Source organism: Lolium rigidum, chromosome 3 (assembly GCF_022539505.1).
Source record: "Lolium rigidum isolate FL_2022 chromosome 3, APGP_CSIRO_Lrig_0.1, whole genome shotgun sequence".
NCBI classification, from domain to species: domain Eukaryota; kingdom Viridiplantae; phylum Streptophyta; class Magnoliopsida; order Poales; family Poaceae; genus Lolium; species Lolium rigidum.
In genome coordinates, this window is record NC_061510.1 from 393822058 (window position 1) to 393831097 (window position 9040).

Here is a 9040-nt window from a genome sequence, read left to right on the forward strand (position 1 = left end):
CTCACTCGCCGGTGATGCTGCTGAGGATGCTGATGAGAATGCGGGTGATGATGATGATGCGGCTGATGATGATGCACGCGAGAGCTCCTCCTCGCTTGGGTTTGGTCACTACTGATGGGTGCGATAGCATCTCTCCTCTTTTCTTCGCCTTTTTGGTGTTCCGATGCCAAAGGGGGAGAAGAGAGTAGAGTCTAGGAACCACGGGGTTCTTTGAGTGCCACAAGCCATGGGAGTTGCCTTATTTGGATTTTATATGGCTTGTGCTTGTTTACTTTGAGTTTTTCAAGAACTATTTGCTATTTCCAATAACTCATGTATGGATGTGTATGGACGACTATTATGTGTGCTACTCTATGTTAGGATGTTTATGTGTGTTATGCTAATATATCTTGATATGCACATATCCATACCATGCTTGTTTCCTAAAGATATTGGGGGAGCTTCTCATGTTTCACAAGTGGTGCACTTTGCATTCAAACGCAAATTCTCCAAGTGCACACACTATGGGGGAGCTTTCGTAATATCTTATATGGAATCAAGGTTTAGAGCTTATCATAATATCTATTTGTGACTCTAGCTCGGTTTGTCATCGTATACCAAAAGGGGGAGATTGTAAGGGTATTTTACCCTTATCCATTATTTTGGTAACAATGACACCGTGCTAGTGTATTTGGACTAATACATGACTACTAGATGATTCCCAGGTATTAGCCAAAGAGGTATAAAGGTGTATCAATGGAACAAGAAGGCTAAAGGTGACCCCCCATTTCAACAACAATCAAAAAGGGGTTACAGGAGAAATCCGGTCACCTGCCCGGTCCAACCGGGCCAGCAACCGGCCAGTCCGGCGTACAGGCCGGTCGACCGGTCGGAAACCGGGCTCCACAGGAGGACCAGCAGGTCCGGTCTGTGGCCCGGTCGACCGGGCTCCTGACCGGCGGGTCCGGCACCACGTCCGGTCGACCGCTCGGAAACCGGGCAGCAACCGGGCACTAACCGGACAAGCTCCAGGACGACGCAAAGGTGCTCCGGTCACCAGTCCGGTCTGACCGGCCTCACGACCGGGTTGTCCGGTCTGTGGTCCGGTCTGACCGGGTTTGTCGGGAAGAATGCTGAGGTGGCAAGTGGCAACGGCCAGATTTTGAAGAACACTATAAATACCCCTTCTTCTACCTTGGAAGGGTTAGGCAACATACTATAAACTGTTCTTGAGCTCTCTCTCTCTTACTCCATTGCTAGAAACACCAAAAGCCTCAGATCTCCCTCCTCCTCCACCCAAACTCAAATCGCTCCGGGGAATCACTAGAGGAGGACCCGATCTACCGTTCTACCAAGACAAATCTCATTCCCCCTTGTATTCATTGAGAAGCTTGCTTACTAGGGTTCCTTGGAAATCCTAGGTGGGCAAGAGGAGTCCGGAAGCATCCGGGCTGTGGATTTGCTCCGGGCAAGATTGTGAAGGTTTGGAGGCTACCTCACAGTCTACCACAAGTGAGTGAGCTATTCCTTCGTGGGATAGGCTCCGGAGAATAGGGTGAGCCTTCGTGGCGCGGGGAATCCTTCGTGGGACCTCCACTCCTCCAAACGTGACGTACCTTGTTGCAAAGGAAGGGAACACGGGAATACATCCTCGTCTCCGCGTGCTATCGGTTATCTCTAACCGAACTCCTTACTTGTGATTTAACTGCCCGTGAGAGCCTTCGTGCTTGAGTTAGTTGTATCCTCATATAGGTTGCTTCACCTAGTTTGCATTAGGCTCATCTTTATATTCCGCAAAGCCTAATATTGCAAAGAAAGAATTAAAATTTGTAGAAACCTATTCACCCCCTCCCCCTCTAGGTTTACCATCTCTATACTTTCAAAGGGCCACCGCCGCGTGAGAGACTCCTTGGCCGCCGTTCCCGACGCGTCACGAGGGAGGGTCCCCGCCGCCGCCACGCTCCGAGATCTTTGCCCCGGCGGCGCTGCCGGTGGCGGCGGGGGGAGGGTTGGGGTGCGGGGGTGCGGGAGGCTAGGCTAGGGTTGGGGTGCGGATAAGTAAGGCCCGAATACTGATCCACTCTGGAATGGATTGAAGGATTCCTCCAACTGTGGCGCACGGATCATCAGTTGCGTAACGATGCCGAACTGACCGAACTCGATCAGGATGCAAAGGTGGCCATCGCAAAGTGCACGCGTCAACTTTGGATGGTCAACTAGCACCTGCACTAGCTAGCTGTTTTGTATTTTCTACCTATTTCAGGATACCTTCAGGGTAATTACATAAATGGTAGCGGGAATTTTTTTCTTCTTCTTTTTTTGAGATTCGCCAATGACTAGCACTTGCACTACTCCTTTGTATATTCCTACTAGTATTTGTGGATACAACCAATGCTAGCAATATTTATGATTATTTTTACGGCGACAGAAATTCCGGAGCCAGGCGATCTTTTTATCTTCTTTTTTGGGATTCCCTAATGACTAGCACTTGCACTAGTTCCTTTGGATATATTCTTACCATCCGTGGATACAACCAATGCTAGCGATATTTATGATTATTTTTACCGTGACAGAAATTCTATAGCCAAGCGATCGACCGCATCAACTTTCAGCCAGACAGACAAAATTTTCTACTTAGTATCTTGCGAGTATAATTATCTATTCTTGTCACCTTGCCAAGTGATGTAGCATTAGTTAACAGTATAATGGAACCACCTAGGAGCCACCACAATGATTTGCTGTGCACAGCCGTCCGATGGTACATCTGAACGTCCTATCATCTGGTTACGTTGGTATGGACTTTCACGGCGCCACCCATCCGTCTCGGCCAGCCCAACAATTACAGGGCTGCTTCTCTCAACATTGACCTGGGAGATTCGTCCTGAGGCGGGCCGATTTGATTCTTAAGAGGTGCAGGTTTGCCAATGGGCTGCGGGCCTGCGGCTAGGCTAGCATGTTTTTGTGGCCGTTCGTTCACTGTTGCTCTCTTGGATGGTTTAGACGTTCAGTGGCCCAGGCCAAGCCTAATTCTCTTCTCCCCTTCTCTTCCCGTAACAACTCCCTTGGCTGAGAAGAATCAAGAACCACAGAGTAATTACGGGGAAGCTAGGCCGCCTCCCTTCCATTACTGCTGTTTGAAGCAGAGGTGCGTTACCCCGCCCCGCATGTAGCCGCCTTATTTGCTAGGTTCCTCCTTATATGGTGTGTGATCCGTCTTCCTGATTTCCCATATGCATGTGATCCCACCTTGATTTGTTTCCCGAGTCTAATCGAGTGCGATCCTTTCTGATTTATTTTCTCTTGGCTGTGCTGGCAGGATCATGGGATGGGCGTGGACACCTCCGGTCTCATGGCGCTATATATCTCCGTGTGAAGTTGATACAAGTGAAGTGCGCGCAAAATCCAAACCGCGAACGATGAGGTAGAGCATCGATCACAACTCTAATTCAGGTGTTGTAGAGATACACATAGGAGATGTTCGGGGCGCTCGACTATGGAATTGCCGGGCTCTCAAGCTCCGCACTACGCTGATCTGCATAGAGGATTGTTTTGTGGCATATACAACTGCCGTTGGTTGATAAAGTTTACCACGCAGACCACGTGGATCGTTTCTGGACAAGTATGATGTTGCTACTCTCTTTGTACGTTCCAGTTTCATGAGTTGCTATCTATTATTGTTGGGTTTATCTTCTTTTTTTGTGCGAATTAATATGTATTTTGTTGATCTTCGATCTCCAGTTCTACAACAGTTCATGTTGAGATTTTTACTCGAGGAAGATACTTGGATATGTAAGAAATTAGTATAGATACACCCAAATTTGCCGGAAGATAAATTCTTCTCTTTCTTTTTTTTGGGCGAATTAATATGTATTGGGAGCTGAATATGCGTTTGGTGTGTCATGTAATTGCTGGCACCAACATGACTCTTGGCATGTTTTGAATATTGCTTTCGGATGTACAGGAAATTTTTGTGTTGCGTAAGATGATAAGATTTGCAATATTCATCGTCACTCTGATAGGATATTTATTGCATCTGTACGACTGATGGGTGGTGCTACTTTTTCTATCTGCAGGGAGAAGGGTGGTGCTAACTTATTATTTGTAGGGCGACGGGTGGTACATAGGTGTAAGTTTTTGTTTGATCGGAACTGGCTAATTGAATAATCCCAAGTAAGTTAATCAAGTTACTTTCATGGTACATTGTTCTAAGGACAACTCTTGCAGTCGAGTACCTTGTCATGGAGATACAGATAGACGGAAATATGGCAACAATCGATCAATTGTTGGTCGAGGAGAATTTACCATGATTCAGTTGGCAATGACAGATTTGTAGTGAACTGGTGAAGAATTTCAAGAACATGTGAAGGAGAAATATCTTCTCAAAGAAGGAGACGATTAACTAATGTGGTAATAATAATAATACAATCAACAATGTCTCTCCTAATCCTCCTTTCAATAAATTGTGTTTTTTTCCTGTATGTGCTCTTCTTGTGTCAACAAGCTGGAAGAACTTTTGATAATTTGTTAGAATATTTCTACTTAGGATCTATTGTAATTTGTGTCACCCTTTTCATAACTTCAAGAAATATCTGCTAAATTTAAGTTAACAGTGGGTCAATTGCTAGGATTATTGTGCCCAAGAGTGCCTATATGTAGCCAATTGTGGTACACTAAACAGCTGCATTGTTTGATCCCAAGAGAACACTGAAGTTCTGGTTTTAATTAGATATTTCATTATATTTTGACTTTTTGTAAATCACACAACCCTTTGGTGGATGTAGGACAATCATCAAACAATTGAAGCTCAAGTATTTCGTCAGAGTTATTGTCGTAATAGCCATAGTACCAATATGAGAATACCAGAAGCATGAAAAGCACATAAGAAATCTTACATAGTATCTTTCTTTGATGAGAATTATCAATACATGTATTGTGATGCTCATGTAATTTTAAAATTTTCTTTTGTCTGTGTCTCAAAATGGACGGGCGCAGCAAAGCGCGCTTTCATGTTCTGGTATGGTTATACGGCGCCGGGCATGTATAAGGTGCTTGGTGTGCGTCATTGCAGGCAGCAATAGTGGTTATCTCCCACTGCACTTTCTCCATGTCATTTAGACATGGCACTAGATACATCTAAAAAATGATGGTTCCACATGTTCTAAAATTATGGTTCTTCATTTTTTTTTGGCTGGTAGAGTTTATTTTGGTCTATCGGGAATTAATTTTATGTTTTGGCTTTGCGGTGGTTAAAAATTTGTACCATTTAACCCTAATTTTAGGATTGTTCGCCGAACACTAATTTTATGTTCGACTTGATGTACCATTTTTTAAATACCATTGCTTATGTTTTTCTACAGGACTATTTTTATGTAGAGGACTACTTAATAGTTCGACAACAATATTTATTTTATTTAATTCAGCTTCCCTAATGCCGTGTGTGAGCATGCAAATGCCACGTACACGTCCGTGTTTCCAGCCTGGAACAACATCTGGCCCCACGCAACAAATGGGAGCAAAGCACCGCTTCAATATTGCGCCGCCACCGGCGGACGCGGTGGCGATCTTCGGCCGTCGATTCGGCCCCCTCCCCTACCGCCCCGTTTCTGATGGAGGGGTGGCGGCGGCGGAGAGAAAAAGCCGAAGACAGGGAAGAAATTTGTCGTTGGAGGTGGAGCGGAGACGCGGCGGAGCAGCGACAGTGCCGGCAGGGGAGTAGGATTTTGGAACCCAACTCGTCTCGCGCCCTGTATAAATACGGGGTGGCCATCCAGTTTCTCGGGCCCTCGAACTCATTTTACGGGCCAGGTCGCGAGTTCGACCTCCGTTCTGGGCCTCTTTCGGCCCGAACCCATATTATCGCCGGAATTTTTCGGTTTCGGCTCCACGGCCTCCACTTCCATTGTTAAAAAGAGCTTATACAAACTTCCCGTACTTTTAGTTCGAGCCTCGGCTCCCGTTCGTGTTCCGATGCATTATTTGCTCCGCCGCCATGACCTACCGTCTTCCCGATAACAAATACTCCATTGTGACGTAAGACTGCTCATAGTGGGAGTAACATAGCTAGTAACATCACACATCTCAAGGCATTTTGGTGACATGGCATGCGAATAAATGAAGAAAGAGCGTGAGGTGGTAACTAGCTATGTTACCATAACATCACACACCCCAAAGCAAAATAAGTCTACAACATAATAAATGACACAATGCATGACACCACATATAAGTTACTACCCACTATGAATGTAATAACCTAGACTAGTAACATGACATATGTTAGTAGTCTAAGTTATTCCCCACTATGAGCAGCCGGGCTCCTCCTAGCATTAATCGAGCATCATTGCCCTGCAAATGCACGAGAAACTGATCAGATTAAGTGAGACGTCGCTGATTTCGTGTATAAAAACCCACCCGTGTTGCCATGGGCATCTTGTGCTCCCGTCTGCTCGCCTCGCAATCTCTAACACTGTCCTCAAGTCTGCTAGCTGTTTGCTCCCGAATTTTCTTCTTCCTTTCTTTTTTCTATCCCCCACTCATGTTGCCTAATCTTTCAGGTTGTGCTCTGGCTCGAAAGCTGGTGGACGTGTTGCCTCGACCAACGATTTGATTGGATTTTCGTTGGAGTCTGCGTAGTGCTCACTCAAGCCAGCCCCAATTTCATTTGATTTTGCGTCGTGGATGCTGAAGCAAGGAGGTAGCGGTCCTATCATCACGTGCACAACTTACAGACATTGAACAACAATAGCTGCTTCCACTCGTATTAATCTTCTATTTTCTTACTCTTGATGGTCGCATGTATTTGTACCCTAGAATCTCCCCTGAAATTTATTTGTTACATTGATGAATTTGGAAAAATAGATTTGACTGGAGACCAGAACAAGACTGCACGCTTCCTTGTGTGTGCGTGCGTGTGTGTGCGTGTGTTTACATAGATGTCCAAACATGTGGAAAATGTCTAACTATGTCCGAGGGAGTAACTATGCCCGAGTATTGTGCTTCAAGAGAAACATGGTGATAGCAGTAGCCTATAGAGAAAGGAAAATGCCTAAGCTTGTATAAAAGGATGATGAACGGACTGACATGCCTCTAAGCTGACTGGTCCTTCAGCTAAGCTTATAACCTGAAGTTGATGATGTACTCCACACACATATATAGAACCTGCGTTAAATTTCAAATATGAACCATCTGAACAACATCAATGATATTTTAAATGAAGAAATAGCCAACACAAAAGTATATTACGAATTAAAGATAAATAAGAAGAGTACACATTCTTACCTTCTGAAATCGCTGCCATGCTTTAAATGGTTGCCACATTTTAGCAATCAACTGGGTTTCTATCTTGAGTCAGAAACAAAAAGGACAACATACTTGGTAAATGTTGTATTGTGATCCAAATTCATATACTAAAGGGAGGCTAACTTCTGACGAGCGGAGCGAGGCCCGTCGCCGGAGGCTTGGGCCGAAGCGTAGCGGAGTCAGAAGTTAGCCCATACGTCGTGCCCTGCAGGGACGCCTGCGAAGGGGGGTGCGGGGGGGGGGCAGCCCCCCGCGGTACGGTACGGATCGTTGGCACCGCCTATATATACATCTTGTAAGCCGCCGGCTAGGGTTTATCAGATTATATGATAACCCACGGCGTTTGTAAACACCTCCCGATATAGTGAAGTTTTGCTGGCTGGCGCCCGTGGTTTTTCCCCCTTCTGTGTTGGAAGGGGTTTTCCACGTTAAATCTTGTGTCCCCTGCGTGTGTTCATGTTTCGTTTTTCGTTATTTGCTTGTCGCTTTTATAACAAGTGGTATCGAGCCCGTGTTTCAATCTAGGGTTTTGCGACATGTCTTCCTTGAAGTTCGATCTACCGCAGCTGGATTACACCACGAGATTTTCTCTCGTGGCAAGTGAAGATGAGGGCGATACTTACCCAATCTTCTGATCTGGATGAAGCTCTTGATGGTTTTGGCAAGAAAGATGCCAAGACCTGGACCGACGATGAAAAGAAGAAAGACCGTAAGGCTTTTTCATTAATTCAGCTTCATCTATCCAACAATATTTTGCAGGAAGTGTTGGCTGAGAAATCCGCAGCGGCGCTGTGGTTGAAACTGGAATCGATCTGCATGTCCAAAGATCTAACCGATAAGATGCACGTGAAGATGAAGTTGTTCTCGCACAAGCTGCAAGAAGGTGCGTCAATGATGAATCAATTATCGATCTTTAAAGAGATCGTTTCGATTTGCTATCCATGGAGGTAAAATATGATGATGAGGATCTAGCTCTTATCTTGTTAGTCTCGTTGCCTAATTCTTTTGCGAATTTTCGAGACACCTTGTTATACGATCGTGATGAACTAACCCTTGCCGAAGTTTATGAGGCCCTCCAACGAGAGGGAAAAGATGAAATATATGGTGCGGGCGAGGGTTCGTCATCTAAGGCGGAAGCAACTGCAGGTCCGAGGCGGGACCGAGAAACGGAAACAACAACTACAACAACTACAACGAGAGATAAGAGCAAGACCGACGAGAGGTCGCTCAAAGTCCAAGGGACGAGATGGTAAGTTCACGCAAGTACTTGTAAGAAAACTAGCCACAATATTGATGATTGTCTGGAAGTTGCGGAACAAAGAGAAAAGAAACGGTACTTACCAACCGAAAAACAAATGCGAGGGTGATGGTAAGGCTGCTTGTTGTTTCCGGTGATAATTCGATGGCGATTGCCTAGTTGTGTTTGCTGGTTGTGTTTACGGTAATGATGAGTGGATCCTTGATTACTGCATGTTCGTTTCATATTTGTTGTAACAAAGGCTGGTTCGAGTTCTTATGAGTTTGTGCAGAGTGGAGATGTTGTGCGTATGGGAGATAACAACCCACGTGAGATCGTGGGCATTGGCTCCGTCCGGATCAAGATGCATGATGGCATGACACGCACTCGACGGATGTGAGACACGTACACGGCATGGCCGGAAATCTGATCTCCCTCGGTACCCTTGATGTTGACGGGTACAAACACTCCGGTTCTCGCGGAGTTCGAAGGTATCAAAAGGTTCTCTCGTTCACATGATTGGTGATA